The sequence below is a fragment of the Sminthopsis crassicaudata genome, chromosome 1 (genome assembly GCF_048593235.1).
Source record: "Sminthopsis crassicaudata isolate SCR6 chromosome 1, ASM4859323v1, whole genome shotgun sequence".
Classification (NCBI taxonomy): domain Eukaryota; kingdom Metazoa; phylum Chordata; class Mammalia; order Dasyuromorphia; family Dasyuridae; genus Sminthopsis; species Sminthopsis crassicaudata.
Window position 1 is genome coordinate 692,649,664 of NC_133617.1, and position 15,175 is coordinate 692,664,838.

At 40.5% G+C, this 15,175-nt stretch overlaps 1 protein-coding gene across 1 annotated transcript in view; it reads left to right on the top strand.

The window, feature by feature from the left end:
• The first annotated feature begins 14,756 nt into the window (after positions 1-14,756).
• The window catches only part of FAM120A (family with sequence similarity 120 member A), a 143,626-nt gene continuing 143,207 nt past the window's right edge, over positions 14,757-15,175 (top strand). The window contains exon 1 of the mRNA XM_074283655.1: positions 14,757-15,024. The gene's annotated coding sequence lies outside the window, so the exon portion shown is untranslated. The remainder of the gene's footprint in view (positions 15,025-15,175) is intronic.

Sequence of the window (15,175 nt, forward strand, 5' to 3'; positions counted from 1 at the left end):
TCCTGAATTCGGGGCTGGTGCTCTATCCACTGCGCCACCTAGCTGCCCCAGTAGAAAGCATTTTTAAAATTTTTTTATCACAAGTCCTTTGGGATTGTCTTAGATCACTGTAATACTGAGAATAGCCAAGTCATTCATAGTAGATCATTGCACAATATTGCTGTTATTTTCTACAATATTCTCCTGGTTCTGCCCACTTTGCTTTGTGTCAGTTCATATAAGTTTTCTGAAAGCATCCTGCTCATCATTTCTTGTAGCACAATAATATAACATCACAATCTTGTTTAGCAATCCTCTGATAGGTATCCTCTTGATTTCCAGTTCTTAATCACCACAAAAAGATAGCTAGAATTTTTGACAATTACCAAAAGTCCTGAGTCAACTCTGGTTTTGATTTTGTGTCATTAGCATCTGGGGCAAATTAGTGCCTCTCTTAGGGTTCTGAAAGACAACCAGTAGTAGACAAAATAAAATCCAATTCATATCTTGGTTGGAAGATTGAGCCACAAGAAACTAAGAGCTGAAATGCAGGCCAGATTTTGTAGCTAGAGCAGAATCAATACCCCAAGGAGCAGGGAGTGATAAACAAGAATAATATTCGGGTTCTTATTTGTGGAAGGATTCATGTAGTAGTTTTGCTGCATGTCCACATGAACTTGATAGGACCAATGGAATCTGTAGGCACTGAGCTAAATTTGAGCCTATTCCTCTAGAGACCAAGGTGGTATAGAGGAGAATAAGTCCCAAAAGTATAAGAGAAAATGCTTGTACATTTTTTCTTGGTATATCTTTGAAGTACCTTTTTTGTTGTTGTTGTTAAATAATTAAATATTAAATGCTTAAATATAAATAGGGTGCTAGTTAATGGGCCCCTAACAATGGGGGGATTATAGCTAGTGGGGATTCATGGTACTAGATTTTGTTCAGTTGTGTCTGACTTTTTGTAACCCCATTCAGAGTTATCTTGCAAAAGATATTGGAGCTCATTTTATGGCTGAGAAAACAGAGGTAAACAGGTTTAAGTGACTCGGCCAGGGACACACAGCCAGAAAATCTGACAACAGTAGAAAAGAGAAATACTCCTACTACTCAGGGAGACAACATGTAAAAAACCTTGAGAAAGAAGGGCAGATGATACGTGCTATACTTGAATTAATCATTTTTTTCCTCTCTGGGCCTTTTGTTGTCTATCAAGGAATTTGAATCTCTAGATGATTTCTGGGTTTTGTTTTGTTTTTTTTTTTTCTTCCAATTTTAGGATTTCTGTTTTAAGAGTACAAAGCTCAAAATTGCCCACACCTGCAAACAAATGCTTACTTTAAGAAAAGTAATTTTAAAATAATAAAGTTCATCTGGAAGAACAAAAGATAAAAAATTTCAAGGGAATTAATGAAAAAAATGCAAATGAAGGTGGCTTAGCTGTACCAGACCTAAAACTATATTATAAAGCAGCAGTATCAAAACCACTTGATACTGGCTAAGAAATAGAGTGGTGAATCAGTGGAATAGGTTAGATTCATAAAACACAACAGTTAATGTGTAGTAATCTAGTGTCTAATAAACTCAAAGACTCCAGCTTCTAGGATAAGAACTTGCTATTTGACAAAAATTGCTGGGGAAAATTTGAAAATAGTATGGCAGAAATTAGGCATTGACCCACGTAATAACCTATACCAATATGGATTCATGATTTAGACATAAAGGGTGATATTAAAAGCAAATCAAGAGAAAAAGGAATAATCTAACTCTCAGATCTATGGAGAAAGGAGGAAATCAAGGCCAAAGAAGAACTAGAGAACAGTATGAAATGCAAAATGGATCATTTTGATTACATTAAATTGAAAAGTTTTTGTACAAACAAAACAAATGCAGCCAAGATCAGAAAGGAAGCAAAAAACTGTCAAAAAATTTTATAGTTAATGTTTCAGATAAAGGTCTCATTTTTAAAATACATAGAGAATTGACTCAAATTTATAAGAATATGTCATTATCCAACTGATAAATGGTCAATATATGAACAATTTTCATATGAAGAAATTACAGCCATTTCTAGTTATATGAAATAATTCTCTAAATCACTATTAATTAGATAAATATAAATTAAGATAATTCTGAGTTATTTCAGATTAAGATGACAGGAAAAATAATAGTGAATATTGGAGAGGATTTGAGAAAATCCTAATGGATTATTGTTGGAGTTGTGAAATGATTCAGCCATTCTGGAGAGCAATCTGGAACTATACCCAAAGGGCTATAAAACTGTGCATATCCTTTGATCCAGCAGTGTTTCTACTGGACTTGTATCCCAAAGAGATCATAAAGGAGGGAAAAGGACTCACATGTGCAAAAATGTATGTGGCAGCCCTTTTTTGTAGTGGCAAGGAACTGGAACCTGAGTGGATGCCCATTAATTGGGGAATGATTGAATAAGTTATGGTATATGAACATTATGGAATATTACTATTCTATAAGAAATAATGAGTAGATTGATTTCAGAGACGCCTAGAAAGACATATCAACTGATGCTAAATGAAGTGACTAGAATCAAGAGAATACTGTACACAGCAACAAGAAGATTATGAGATAATCAACTGTGATAGACTTGGTGGTAACAGATGACTGAAGGCAATTCCAATAGACTTCTGATAGAAAGTACCATCCACATCCAGAGAGCACAGTATTTTCACCTTTTTGTTGTTGTTTGCTTGGGTTTTTTTCTCCCCCCCCCCCATTTTATCTGATTTGTCTTGTGCAGCATGACAAATATGGAAATATGTTTAGAAGAATTGCACATGTCAAAACTATATCAAAATGCTTGCTACTTGGGGAGGGAGCAAGGGAGATGAGAGGGGAAAATTTTGGAACACAAGGTTTTGCAAGGATGAAACTATCTTTACATGTTTTTAGAAGAATTTAAAATTGGGAGAAAAAAGAATAGTCTTTTAAAAGCAAGACTCCATCCATCTTACACTAAATATAATTCAAAATGGATATGTTATTTGAATATTTATGATCATACAATAAAAAATTAGGAGACATATACTATGTCTTACACAGCTCTGGCAAGAGGGATGAATTCTTAAGCAAGTAAGGAATAGGACAGATTAAAGAAGAAAACTAGATAGCTTTAAGTACATGAAATTGAAAAGCTTCTACCTGAACAAAGATAATGCAACTAAAAAAAAAGGAAAGTAGTTGACTGGGGAAAAATCTTTGTATCACATATCTCTAAAAATGGTTGATAACTAAGAGATTGAGACAACTGAAATATATAAAACCAAAAGCCATTCCAAAATAATAAGTGCTCAAAGGATCAAAGTTCTCAAAAGGAATGTATCATATCACTAATAATAAGACAAATACAAAACTGTCTTAAAATTTCATTGCACAACTAGCAATGATAATAGAAAATGGTGATTTTCAGTATTGACATAATTTGGAAAATATAGGCACACTGAGATATTGTTGGCAAAGCTGTGAATTGATACAACCATTCTGGAAAGCAATTTAGAATTATGTGAATAGAGTGACTAAAATATCCAGATTACCTAACCAGGTCCTCCACTGATGAGCCAATACCTCAAGGAGGTCAGTGCCAAAAAGAATTGTCCCATGTACTGGAAAATATTTTTTTTGGTGGTAGTCAGGAAATAGTAACATAATATACACCCATCATAATTTGTGGTACATGAATGAAATATATATAATATTACTGTGCTTCAAGAACCAATGAAAATGATTGAGAGAAGCATGAGATGACACATGAAATATTGCAAAGTAAGAATTTGGAAAACTACATACTCAGTGACTACAAACAGCAAGACAATTTAACTGAATGCTGCAGAGTTGTAATGACCAATTTTTGTTGTTTAGTCAATTAATCATGTCCTATTCTTCATGACCCCATTTGGGATTTTCTTGGCAAAGACATTAGAGTGGTTTGTCATTTAGAAACAGAGGTAAACATGGTTAAGTGACTTGTCCAGAATCATATAGCTAGTAAGTGTCTGAGTCTGGATTTGATCTATTTCATCAATAGATTGCTGAACTTTTTCTTCCTCTTTTTATTCTTTATTAGATGACGACTTTCCTGGGAAAGTAGATGCAATGATTCATGTAGGTAATGTAAAAACAAAATCAGCAAATTTTTTTTTTAAAGATTACTCAGCATCAGCAATATTTATTAGCTATGTGGTTCTGGATAATTGAAGCTTCTCTAAGGTTTAATTTTTTTCATTTGCAAAATGGAGGGTTAGTTTGGCACGGTGGAGAGTAGGTTGGGTTTGGAGTAACTAAGCATCATACTTTAACCTTGACTTTGAATATTTTAATAGTTTTATGTAAGTAAGCCACTTAATCTTTGCAAGACTCAGGATTTCATCTGTAAAATTGGCATGAAAATAATCTGTAGTACCTACTTCACAGGAATGTTGTGAGGATAAAATAAAACCATGAAGAAAGAGTGCTTTGTAAGTTTTAAAGTGCTATGAAAATATAAATTATGATCTTGGAATCATGTCAGACTTTAATCTCATTTTCTTTTTGATGAATACACCTAGAACACCCACCACATTACTTAAAACAGGATGGATGAAAGCCAATTAAAAATACATCAGATTTTTAAGTTCATCTGTTAAAATACTTTGCAAATAAAGACATTATGAGGTATTTATCATCATTATCATAATTACTAATATTCACATAACCTTACTTTGTTCTAGGCATTATGCTAAACTCTTTATAATTATTGTCCCATTTTAAAGATACCTTTAAGCCAAAAGACATGGTAGATTCTTTCTTCTTCATCAGCTCCGGTATACTATATATACAATGCTGTCCTGGACATAGAGGGGACCTAGGGGACACTCCTAGCTATGTGACATCAGGCAAGTTATTTCATCTCATAAGCTTCAATTGTCTCATCATGAAAAAATAAAGGTCCTTGTACCTTACTGGGTTATTGTATGAAAAGTATTTTACAAACCTTTAAGAGCTATTGTGAGGAAACTGGGGAGGAGGGAACTGGGAGGTGAAGAGAGCAATGTTGTTCCCTTGTGTTACCAGTACCTTCTATGGGATTTTCCTGGCAAAGATACTAAGGTTGGCTATTTCTTTCTCTAGTTCATTTCACAGATGAGGAAACTGAGGCAAGTAGGGTTAAGTGTCCAGAATCATATAGTTAACATGTGTCTGAGAACAGATTTAATCCACAGGCATTTATTAAGTACCTACTATATGCTTGCACTATGCTAGCCTGGGATTACAAATTTAGGACAGTTCCTGCCCCCAAGAAACTTATACTGGGACACATAACAAGCTGGCACAATGTAAACACTCGCATGTATGTGATCTCAAGTTTGATTGACTCACCTATGTACCAGTAAATTCCTAGGTATTCAATAACTAGTTTAGTCAGTTTCCTTGAAGTAAGGAATGCAAGGTTTTCCCGCTTATAATCAGTTAAGCAAACTTGCTATTTTACATATATATATATATATATATATATATATATATATATATATATATATATATATATATATATTATACATGTAATGCATATATACATATATACACACACACACACACACACTCCAATTTGACAACTAGATGGTACAGTGAATAAAGTACGGAGTTTGAATCCTGCCTCAAATATGAGTCATATGACTCTGGGCGAGTCATTTCCCCTTTCTCTGCCTCAGTTTCCCCAGATGTAAAGAGAGGATTATAATAGTGCCTGCTTCCCAGAGATGGTGTAAGGATCAATTGAGATAACATTTGTAAAGCCCTATGCAAACAGTATCATGGATACTGGTGAATCATAGGCTGGTCATATCTTTTATCCCTCCCTTTCACTACAAGACCACCCACCTCATTTTCCAATCCTCCATTGATGTGATGCTATCTCAGACTATTTATCATAAGCAGAGTCTGCTCATATGCTGCAGACTATTTGCACCCACCATGTATCTTTTTTATTCTTCTCTAGGTCACCAGCATCTGGGTCACCGGATCATGGATACAGAACTAAGATTGTATCTTTGTGGGGAACTGTCAGTGTAGAAATGCCGACCAACTAACTGTTCTTTATTGTGCAACCTCCACTAATGCAGACCAATAAGTATCCTAGAGAGGGTTCCATAACACCAATGGTCACATATTGAGCATGTCAGGAAAAGGACTTGCACCTAAGTCCCCCTGCCTCCAAGACCACTCCACTGCTCCCTTGGGATCATGGATTTCAACGTTAAAAGATAAACAATAATACAAAGTTGCTTGGGTCTTGGTGCCAAATGAGTGGGACAGATTGGCTAACAATGCAACAGGAGACCAGAAGATGAAATTACAGTGATCAAGATTGGTCAGAGAAGATTTTGCAGAGAGAAGATGAAGCAGGGACTTAAAGAGTAAGACATGCAGGAAAAAGTAGAATGTAACAAAGAACTGGCTGAGCAAATGAGTGAAGGTCATAATGTACCTTAAGGTTGAGCAATCTCTTCCTAATTCTAGATTGAAGTCATTCTGTCAAAAGTATTACTCCAAAGTATTTTCCTTAAATCTTTATTTTCAATAATAATTTCTCTGACACCATTCCCCTCTTCCTTGAAATTTCCAGGGCCAATCTCAAAGTCAAAATCAAGAGAAAACTTCCAAGCTCTCGTTTTCTTTTTCCATGCATCTCTTTGCATGTTCTTGGTGACCTGCGTCTTGAATGTCTTTAACCCTGGAAGGTGAGTTGATATTTAACCCAATATGAATACTCAGGCCCACTATATACCTTGAATCTTAGGCAAAGATCAGGAGGATATAAGGAATCTACCTCAGAAATATTCTCATTCAGGGCAGCTGGTTGGTGTAATAGATAGAGCACCAGCCCTGAAGTGAGGAGGACCTGAGTTCAAATCTGACCTCAGACATTTAATACTTCCTAGCTGAGTGACCTTGGACAAATCACTTAACCTCACTTGTCTTGGCAAAAACAAACAAACAAACAAACAAACAAACAAAAAACCATCAGCAACAACAAAGAAATGCTCTCATTCAATATTAATTTTTTTTTCCTACTAATCTAATCCCCTAACCTTGGGATAGCTGCTTAAGCACATGTTAATAAGAAGAAAAGGATTGTTATGTACCAATAAGGGGACATTTGAAAGAAGATAATATGAATTTGTAATTTTCAGCTTTCTGAATTCTTTTGTCTGAAGCTGCTTCTGTGTGGCCCCTGACCCAGGTTGCTCTGGTCCCATTTGGATTCCTAGAATTATATATACATGGAACACTGAGAAAATACAGACACTACCTGGTTCCAAGAACCCTGCTCCCAGTTCCAAGGAGAGATGTATCATATCCATTAGTGACTCCCTGCTGAGAGTTACAATGGAAATCCTCTGTAGGTCAGCCATGGTTGTCTTGATGAAATGGGTAGTCAAGATGTGATATAGACCCTACTTAGAAACTAATGAAACATCAACTGCTCCCAATTTCTTCTGATATATATATAGGAACTAAGGCTGCAATTACAAGAAATCTGTTATCTGTCAATACTTTTGGGGGACAGAGAACATTTTCATCTCTTCCTTCATTTAAAGGGGATGGCCTTGGAAAAGAGGGCTATCACTTCTTGGTGGAAGTCTGAGTGTGAATATGGCCTCTTGGAATATAATTTATGATATCAAAAGGATGGGCTCTTAACAAAGGAAAGAGTATATCCTATTAAAATTTCGAGAAATATGTTTTGCAGAAGATTCATAGATCTGATAAAAAATGCTTTAAAACTGAAATGTGTTCCTCTTTTCACTGAAGAGGTGAGGGGCCATGGGCAAGCAATGTGGAATATGCTGTCAGGATCATTAGGTGTGTTGAATAATTTGGCTGAAATAGTTTTTAAAAATAGTTTTTAATCTTTGCTCACTGCATAAGGGGAGTGGAGAGCAGTTAGAAACCTGCCTCTGGCATGTATTGTGTGAATATAATTTTACCTATCTCTCAGGGTAACTGTGAGAATCAGATGAGATTTTGTTTGTAAAATGCTTAGCTGTCTACTTCTCTACTTCCTTCTTCCCTCCCTTTTTTCCTCCTTTCCTTTCTCCTGCCTTCCTCCCTCCCTCTCCCATTCTTTCCTTCCTCCCTCCCTCCTTCCTTTCTTTTCTTCCCTCTCTCCACCCCTTTCTTTCTCCCTTTTCCCCTCTCCTTTCCTTCCTTTCTTTCTCTTTCCCTTCCTTTTTTCCTCCCTTCCTCCTTTCCTTCCTTTTTTTCTTCCTTTAATTGGAAATAGAATGGCTATAGTATAAAAGCAAAGATATCAACAAAACTTTAAAAACTGAAACTTATAAGGAGAGGAAAATGCCCAAAGCAATAATCTAGATACTGTTAAATATGATATAAGGAAGCATAGTGTTGGAAGTGCCCAGTTATTATCAAATGAAATTAACAGGAAATGGGATCTTGGTAAGAGACAGAGAGTATTTCGGGAAGACAAGGAAGAATGTGCCTGGCCTTGGCAATAGACTCACTGACATGATTAAGAGACCTTTAAACAGAAAACTTCCTTGTACTATACCAACCTTGCAATACAGGTATAAACTCAACTTGGTCACAAGTAGATAAGCCTTTTTATTACAGTGATGTATCCTGTTTATTTTTAAAATTTCATTTGTGATTTTTGTATTTATGATTAAAATGACACAGGCTTTAATTTTTTTTTTAGCAATATGTTTAACAAGGTTTTTGGGTTAACAACTTATTTGTCTCATAAAATGACTATAGAGCCTATGTACAGGGTAAGACAGAGCCCCTTCCCAAAGAGTTCAATACCTGACTTGTATTTCTCCACCACAATACTTAGTCCTTTCCCATTTTGGTCCAGAGAGAAAATGCTAAATTTATAACTAGAGAACCTGGTTTGAATTTTGACTGCAATTCCCTATGTGACCTTACACAAATTACTTAGCTTTTTTTGCATCTCAGTTTCCACATCCATAAAATCAGGTGTTACACTTTCCACATAGAAATTTACGAACCAATGTACCTTTTTTCAAACCTGGAACATTCAATGTGCATATTGTCTTCTCAAATACCATCACTTCTCAGTTTATCATCTCCATTTCCTATTACTAAAATCTTCAATCTACCTCAATCACTGGTAAGGATGGTCACAGTGATCTCATGTATGTAAGCTATCTCTGTGATACTGAACTCTGAGATTAATCTTTTTTCTTTTTAAAGCATAACCTCCTATGCTACCATCTGTCCCTCTACCTCCCTCCTAACCTATATTTTTGTCCTGACAAGGAGGCTGTCTTTCCACCCTTTCCTGTTTTCCCATTCTATCACTCCTGTTGTGATCCCCAGCATTTTTAAAGTGTTGCCTAGGCGTTAAGCCTTGTGCCAGGCCCGAACCTGAGGCTGGCCATCCCATTGGTACACTTTCTTTTACTCTCAAATGCCTTGCTCTTTTGTCTTATTGCTGCTCATACCAAACCAACCCTCATCCTTATGTTAATCCCACCATTAGTCTTCTCCACTATTACTCAAGTACCATAGAGACAAAATCATCATTCTGACTGGGTTCTCTCCAAATTCATATCATTTGCTTTCAATGTGCCTTCACTGGTACATAGGAAGTGTCTTCTACTTCATTAACATGCATTAAAGTAGTTATTCCAAACTTTCTCTTCTTGCCTCAACTTCCTTGTACCATTCTCCTCTTCCATGGCTAAAGAGAATATCAACTCCATTACCAGGAAAATGTGAGTCACAGTAACATCCACCTTTTTTCCTCACCCTCCAAAACCCTCAACATCAGAGGTATACCATATGACACTCAAGTTTGCAGGGTGCCTTAATCCATGGTATCAATTGATCCTCACAACAATCTTGAGAGGTAGTTACTATTATTATCTGGAGGCTGAGAGAGGTAAACTGGATTGCCCAGGATCAAATGGCTAGTAAGCAACTGCATAGCACTCAGACTCAGGCCACTCATATTGCTTTGTCTACCTGTTAAGATATAGTCATTGCCTTTATGAGGTTTACAGTCTAGCTGGATTCAATGAAAGCTATAACAACCAGGTCCCATTCTGTTATTGGCAACAGAACAATACTAGTCACTAGTGACTCCAGTGACTTTTATTAAAGTCAAATCACTTTATTGATATTTGCACTACATTTTCACTGGTGTATTTAGCTATTTAAAAATTTTCTAAAAATCAATACAGTTTCTTCATTCTTGTGAACAAGATGGACTAACATGGCCTGGATATGACCATGCATTCAAATCACTGTAAAGCTAAGAAAATGTTGATTAATGGACAGATGCCATTTTGGAGTTGCTTCTACTACTGTTCCTCAAAGCTCTATCGCTGGCCCTGCTTCATTCAGTAATTTTATCAAGAATTTGGAGACAAAGAATCCGGGGTTGCCAGCTTCACAATTTCTGGTGTGGTTCAGGAACAAGCTGATACTGTGCCTATGAAAATTTATATCCCCAAGATTAAGAACTAGGGTTTTTCTGTAACTAAAAAGTCAGCGAGAACAAGTTGTATATGAAGTATTGGGTCAAAATTCCTTTAGCTTAGAGACTTGAGTTCAAGTTGTGGATACAATTTAATAGTAAATCACTCTCTGCTTCAATTTTGTCTCATCCAGTTAGAACCTGGGAACTCAGCTGTTCAATATGCTAACAGACTCAAACAAAAAACAGCATTGAACACTTAATTTGTTGAGACTTAGCTCTCAGTGACCCTATTTAGGGTTTTCTTGGTAAAGATACCAGAGTAGTTTGCCATTTCCTTTTCCAGCTCATTTTACAGATGAGGGAACTGTGATAAAAAGGGCTAAGTGAATTACCCAGGGACACACAGCTACAAACTGTCAGGCTGGATTTGAATTCATAATTCCAACATGAAAAGCATGGACAGTACCTTGAATGTACTCCTAGATGTCCTGGCTTGGCCTGACCTCAGTGAATGGCTATGTTGATGTGCAGTCAATTGTTTGGTTCCCTCTTTGTACCCCTATATGCATGATCTGTAATCCATCTCTCTTTAAGTGGTTCCCAATCACACTACCACCATGAAGCTTCTATTTTGGGTTACATCAGATAGTAACTTATTACTCATTATGTATTGACTACCATAGGCCAGAACATCTCTCATTGAACTTGAAATTGAGAGTCCAACAATAAAAAGCCGGCTACTGTTGCTCCTTTAAAAAAATGCATTGCTCTGTATGGTCAAAACCTGACAGCAAACTCCACTACTTTTTCACTTTCCCTGAAGATTCCTTTGTCATCTCCTGTCCATGATCATACATGCCTTGTGGGAAATGGAGTCCTTATTCTCTTCCAAGAAGCATTCGTACGTGGGGAGTAGTTGTCCTGGGAAATAATCCTGTCACACTTATGCCTGTCACATGTAACTTTGCTGAAAAAGCTAACTCAGTCTTCAGGCAAGTTAACAGAAGGACAACATACCAATTGTGGAAAATAAAAGTGTTCTGTTTTGGACAGACCAAATTTTAAGTATTGTATTCAGTTTTTAATGCCATAGTATAGAAAGAAAATAAAAGTATGTTGACAAACTAGAGAAGGGTGAGGTGTACCAAATTCTGTGTGTTTAATTCTTGTGTGAATTAAAAAGCTTACTATCTTCTAAGTGTTGAGCCTACAAATAAAAAAAAAAGCAAGACAAGACTGTATTCTCAAGGAGTGCACAGGTGGAAGAGGCCACATTTATAGGAGGGCTTCAAGGTACACCAGATAGAAAAGTTCTGTGACCTTGACAGTATGGTGGCAAAGCTCATGATGGTAATGACTTTTTGTCACATCTGCTAATATAACCATCTCCTATTTTACTATTGAACTATTTGACAGTACTAAGGAACTTTGGGTAGGAAGAATGGTTTTTCTGAGCCTACAGTTGCTATTATATCTGCTGCTAAGAAGACAGGAGCCAAAGCACCTATAGAAGCAATTGCCAGATAACAAAGGAGGCACTGGTATTCCCAAGGTTCTCAGCAAACCTGCATGTTGATGGTAATCACATAAGCTGCTCCCCTTGAACATGAGACACTAAACTGGAAGCATGACTGGTCATTTGGGTCAGAGGAATTGCCGCTATTACTTGGACTCACAATTCTGGACTTTCTCTAATTAGACCTTAAAGGGAGATAATAGCAGTGGCTTGACTTTCCTGGCACTTGATACTCTCTCCTTCAGGATGCCCAGCTACTTCACCTAAACTGACATATCTGTCCAGCCGGCGGCACTTGGTGGATTGGCTGGCCCCCTTTGACAAGTGTTGCTTTCCTGCACGGTGACCACAATGGCAGTATTTGAAGAGGTCTGAGAGGGAGGAGAGGGCTGCTTTTCCTAGGATAGCAGCTGGTCAGTAGTTGGTATTGGGGGTGGAATGAATGGGCCCCTGCCTCTGCCTTTGATAAGAATTTAAGAAAACTGAGAAGAGACTCCCCAGGAGGTCTGGGAGGCACTGCTAATCCCAGTGCTCTTGGGACTAGGGGTCTGGACTATCTTGTATCAAAAGGATTACATCGTCTTTGAAATGGTGACAGTGGTTGGGTTTATTCATTGTTTGAAGTGTCTTCTGCTCTGATTTTCTCGGGCTATCTGGTCAAAAGGTCTCTTTAATCTACCAGCACCCATACAAGCATATCAGTGTTTTAGAAGTCTCTAATCTTCTCTGAACCCCCCACCCCAACCTTCCCTAATATCTAGAAGTACTCTTTAAGGAGTGGGAACTTTATTGAATGAATGAATAGGTGAATGATTCCCGACTGTCATTTACTGATTGTGTGACTATAAAACTCCTTTTATACCTTCTGGGCTTTAAATTGCTTCCTTTCTTGTATGCTTCACTAGCTTACCTTAGTTTTCTAGTAAGGGTCGGGAAATATAGGCAAAAGAACTTCTGAAACTATTTAGTACTATTAAAGATACTTTTCTGATAGAAAAGCATGGTGTCAAGGAAGAGCTAGTTTTTTGAATCAGGAAACATGGTTCTGGATTACAGCTCTATTGTTTACTAGTTGTTATAAGAAGCTCAGTTTGCCACTTATAAAATGGGGATAAATATTTGCAGTAACTCAGAGACTTGTCATATGCAAAATATTTCTAAAATGTGTAGGGGCCATAGCAAAGTGTAATTACTCCATACACAGAGGCTGCCTTCCAGTTTGCCCTACAATACTTCAAGTGATTATGCACTCCTCGGACAGGTGCGACAGAAAAGCCTGAGGCTAGCAATAGTTTCTCCTACCCTCCACACCCAGCTTCTAAATGTCGTGGCAGGACTTTTTAGGGAGCAGAACTACCATAATCCAGGGCTGCCTTAAATCGGCCCCACTGCTATTGCCTAATTTCTGAGAGCTCCAAAGCTGCTAAAGCGTAGTCTCCTCAGTGTTGACAAAAGGCAGTGGGTTTCGCTATCATCGTTTGTTTGCCGCTGAAAGTTGGAACACTTCGTAATTTTTCAGGAAAAAGTGTGAGGATTCCAATCGGGCGTCTTTCCCTTATGCGCGGCCCGTTTTCCCGGGGTGCCTTCCAGTACTGCCGACCCCGGGGTCTCTGGCCAAAGAAGACTACGGAGGGCCCGCTGCCCTTCTCGGGAGGCAGGCGATTCCCGTCTTGCAGCACTTTGGGTTCAGACTTCTCCTCGCGTACGGCTCAGAGATCCCGCTGCCCCTCCCCCACCAGCGTCTGAACGGAGGAAAGGAGAGGACCAGCCTCCATCTCCATTTTTGGAAGGGAAAAAAAAAGTGTCAGGAGGCCAGTGGGGTAGGGTGAGCGGGATGTGGGCAGGCTGACGTCCGCGAGTGGCCCAAAAGTCATTTGCATCCCTAGGGGACTTTGGTAATTTTCGAGGCGTGAGGGACCGCAGCCTGGATCGCGCTGCCTAGCTCCAGGGGCGGCCCCCCAACACAAGACCCTAAACGCGGCCCGGTTCCTCCCTCTTCTCCCGCCGCGCCCCTTTCCCGAGCCGCTAGCTAGCCCCGAGCTTCCAGGCCCTCCCGCCCTTTCTTCCACGCACTTCGCACGGACGCATGCTCCCTCCCCCCACTTCGCCCTTCCCCTTCACCCTTGACCCAGGCTTTCGGCCTGTGCTTTCTCCTCCCTCCCAACCCCAGCCCTTTAACAGCCCTTTCCCTCCCCTTCGCCCATGGCGCAATGCTCCATGATTGCAACCGGCCCCAGGCAGTCCCAGGCCTCAGGGCCTCACGGCCTCCTGGTGGCCAGCTAACGGCGGTGGAGGGAGGTCGCTAGGGAGTCTCAGCCCGGCTTATCTCCCTCCCTCCCCCTCGTCCGTCCATCCACTGGGAGCTGGGGGTGGGGTGTGACCGTGGCGAGGGGGAGCCTGTCTTCCAGCCGCCCGTGCGTCCACTCTACCTGGGGCTGAGGAGCGGGCCTAGTCGGGCTCCGCTGGGCCCAGCTTGGGGCCTGTCCTCACTCCCCCCTCAGCCTCACTCCCACTCCAGCCCAAGGCACCGCCTTCTTCCGCCGGCCCCTGCAGGGTCTCCTTCCCGTGCGGCGGCGGGCTGTACGTCAGCGCTCCCCCGCTCGCCGCCACACACTACCCTCCTCCTCCTCCTCCTCCTCCTTTCCTCCTCCTCCTCCTCCTCCTCTCCTCCTCCTCCTCCTCCTCCTCTTCCTCCTCCTCTCCTCTCCTCCTCCTCCTCCGCCCTCGCCCCCTCCCTCCCTCTGGCAGCAGCAGAAGCAGCAGCAGCGGGAGGAGCAGCAGCAGCAGCGGCAGCAGTAACAGCAGCAGCACCACCACCACCAGCACCAGCAGCAGCAGCAGCAGCGGCGGCGGCGGCAGATCCCTCCCCAGCCATGGCCCTGTGAGGCAGTAGCACATGGCGGCCGCAGCAGCCATGAGCGCCCCCCCGACTCATACAACTCCCCCCTAGACACCGTCGCCTGCCCGGCTCAGCCCCCGACGACCCACCAGCCACCCACCCAGCCCAGCCCGCCCGCCCACCAGCCAACCGCCTCCAGCCGCCGCCGCCGCCGCCGCCAAGGAAACCTCCGGCTCCTCACTCATCCTCCCCCGCCCCATTTACCAGCCGCCGCCGCCGCCGCCACCACCGGAGACCGAAGGGGGGAGCTCCCGGGGAGGGAGGGAGGGAGGGAAGGAAGGGGACGGACACCAGCCAGTCCAGC